The sequence below is a fragment of the Panicum virgatum genome, chromosome 8N, assembly GCF_016808335.1.
Source record: "Panicum virgatum strain AP13 chromosome 8N, P.virgatum_v5, whole genome shotgun sequence".
Taxonomy (NCBI): domain Eukaryota; kingdom Viridiplantae; phylum Streptophyta; class Magnoliopsida; order Poales; family Poaceae; genus Panicum; species Panicum virgatum.
Window position 1 is genome coordinate 50,076,764 of NC_053152.1, and position 3,162 is coordinate 50,079,925.

At 51.8% G+C, this 3,162-nt stretch overlaps 1 non-coding gene across 1 annotated transcript; it reads right to left on the reverse strand.

The window, feature by feature from the left end:
• Nucleotides 1-2,646: 2,646 nt before the first annotated feature.
• LOC120687076 lies at nucleotides 2,647-2,753 on the reverse strand. The gene has a single exon (XR_005680576.1). It is a non-coding gene; the product is annotated as a small nucleolar RNA R71 (small nucleolar RNA).
• Between the last annotated feature and the right edge of the window lie 409 nt (nucleotides 2,754-3,162).

Genomic DNA, 3,162 nt, shown 5'->3' on the forward strand with positions numbered 1-3,162 from the left:
CCACCCTACGGTACCGCAGTGGTAAGCGGCAAGTGGTGACAGCCTTGTCCGTCCCCCGTAGTCCACCACGTTCGGGTGTTTTCATAACAGTAAGGTGCCAAAAGTATGTTGGGCCCCTTCTCACCCCTGTCTGCGCCCTTCGCTTAGGCTGCCGAAGTAAGCTCCTGGTTTCGACATCAAGATAGAAGCTTAGATTAGTTCTAGAGAGGCTAGCTCAGTAGTTTAGAAGTGTTTTAGGAGTCCTTTCTTGCTCGTTGTCCTCCTAGCTGCTATCTATCTAAGGTCTAGAATCTCCTGTGTGTCACGCGGTCATAGACTGGCCATTTATCATACTCGTTATATGGCTTACCCCTGCTGAATTAGTCGGTCGATAAACTCAGTAAAGGTTGTCACTACAATTTACGATACACTTTACCATAGTGCTTCCCTGAGGATTTCACGATACCCTGGAATACTCCAAGGTGAAGTGCTACACCGGTGAATTCTGTGCGCTTGCTGAATACCTATTCAGATTGAGCACAAGAGACACCAACAACGCCCTCGTGGCTCCCTTGCCGGAGCAGAGCGCCTCACGCCGACCACCCGCGCCGCCGGGTCACGACACCACCGTCCGCGCCAAGCCCGCGCGCACCGCCAGGTGCGTCGCCCTTCCTAATCACCACGCCGCAAGCCTCGACCTTGCCGAGTGCTCGCCTGCGTGCCCACGGCTAGCCAAAGGCTCTGCCTTGGCCATGGTCGTGCCTAACAGAACACGCACACAAGCACATCCCTGCACCTCGCCCTCCGCCGTTGACGATGTTTAGTGCCGCCGCCACGCCGAGAGGAGGAGCCAAGGAGGACAACCGCGCCACTGCCGGAGCATCCTCGCCGAACCAAGAAGAGAGAGCAAAGGAGAAAACACCGTCGTCACCGAGACATCCATGTCGCACCAACGCCCACGATCGACTACGACGGCAACCCGTTTCAACCAGCACGACCCCAACCGGACACACACACACACGTCCACCCAGACCATAAAGGTCCTACCTTGAACTCGGCCAGCACCGTTGTCGTATCCGATCCGCCACCGCCGTCACGTTGCGCCAGGCCAGAGATGTCGGTGCTCCACGAACACGTCACGATCTCACCGCGGCTCTAGAATGCTAGAGCCCACACGCATGTGCTTCGCCACGCCACTGACCTCGCCATTGCTCTACCTCGCCGAGCTTCGGAGCAAGCCGCTCCCTCCTTTCACTTTGCCCTTGACTTACCTCACCCCCGGTGCCGCTCCACCATTGCCACACATGCGCACTGCACAAGCTGAGCCACAAGTAATTGGGATCTTATCTTACGAGTTTTCTCGCCCGGACTAGAGTATCTCAAGTTAGTGCTCTAGGTTGAGGGGGATTTCTCTCGAAGGCCTCGAGAGAAATCCTAACACCGAGTGCAGACGTGGTGTCTGACCTTACTGTTAGGTAGAAAGTGTGTTCCACCCCACGGAACCGTTGTGGTAGTCGGTAGGTGGTGACAGCCCTATCCGTCCTTTGTAGTCCACCACGTTCGGGTGTTTTCATAGCAGTAGTGCAGGTTGCCGTCAGACTCCCCTCTTATCCTTTTCTGAAGTCCTTCCTCTTCTAGCCGCCGAAGTAAGCTCTGCTTTCCCGAGAAATAGTTAGATGTTTAGTCTGATCTAGAGAGGTTAGCTCGATAGTTTAGAAGTGTTTCAGGTGTCTTATCTCGCTCGTTGTCCTCCCAGCTGCTACCTCTCTAAGGAGTTGAAACTCCGTGTGTCACTCGGTCATTGACTGGCCATTTATCTTTCTTATCTATCTGGCTTACCCCCGACTAGTTAGTCGGTAGATAAAGCTAGTATGGTTATTATTCGATTTACGATACTCTTTACCATAGTGCTTCCCTGAGGAAAAATACAATACCCTGGAATACTCCAAGGTGAAGTGCTACAGCGGTGATTCTGTGCGCTTGTGAAATTCTATTCTATTGGGCATAAGAAACGCCAACAAGCATTTCTGGCACCGTTGCCGGGGACGCAATTGGCTAAAGATATCGTAGATAGTTTAATAAACTTTACTAGTTTGTCGCCGCTAACACTAGCAGGCTTATCATTGCTCTCTCTATCTTTTGATTGATGTAGAGCAGTGCATGACCGGTTTTGACCTACCAAGTAACTTCAACCCGAATCCAGAAAGAATTGGGAGAAGCGTGAGATGCTGCATCGTCCCACCACAGAAGAGACTCACTTGGCCCTACAGTTCACCGTCCACTTCAGCATCCTCACCCATGGCTCAGAAGACTCTTCGTCAGTTCTCTGCCCCGTCCAATAGCCACATCCCTACTAGATTGAACATCAACCAAGCCGGCAATGGCGGCGTTGAGTTGAAGACTGGGCTAGTGAACATGGTCCAAGCAAGTCCGTTCTGCGGAAAGGCATCCGAGGATGCCAATGCCCATCTCCAGAACTTTCTGGAGGTGAGTAACACCATCAACCCCAAAGGAACTACACTAGATATCGTCCGTCTTCGTCTATTCCCATTCTCACTGCTCGGGAAAGCCAAGATGTGGTTCTATTACAACAAGGAAGCTTTCGCGACATGGGAAGCTTATTCGAATGCATTCCTAGCCAAATACTTTCCAGTGGGCAAGACCAATGCCCTCTAGAAAAGGATTACCGGAATTCAACAATTGCCGGATGAGAGCATCCCGGAAGTCTGGGAATGTCTCTAGGAGTACATTCAAGCATGCCCACACCACGGCATAGAAGAATGGATGATCATTTAGAATTTCTTCCATGGCCTGAATCAGCAAGCTCAGGACCACGTTGACGCAGTAGCTGGTGGTTCTTTCCTTTCTCTCGATGTTGCGAGAGCAAAGATGCTGATTGACAAGATAGCTTCCAACCAGAGTTGGAAAGGAGAAAGGCAGCCAGCCCATCCCAGGGGTGTGCATCAAATCGACACTGTCGATATGTTAGCTGCCAAATTGGAACTTCTAATGAAGAAGCTGGAATCTCCGCACCCGGAGATTAATCAGGTTTCAGAGTCTCGTATGACATGTGAGACATGTGGCGAGACTGGGCACTCGGGCAACTCATGCCCGCTAACTCAAGAGGACGCAAACTTCGTTGGGAGCAACAACAATCCCAACTTAGGATTTCGTCCTCAGCAG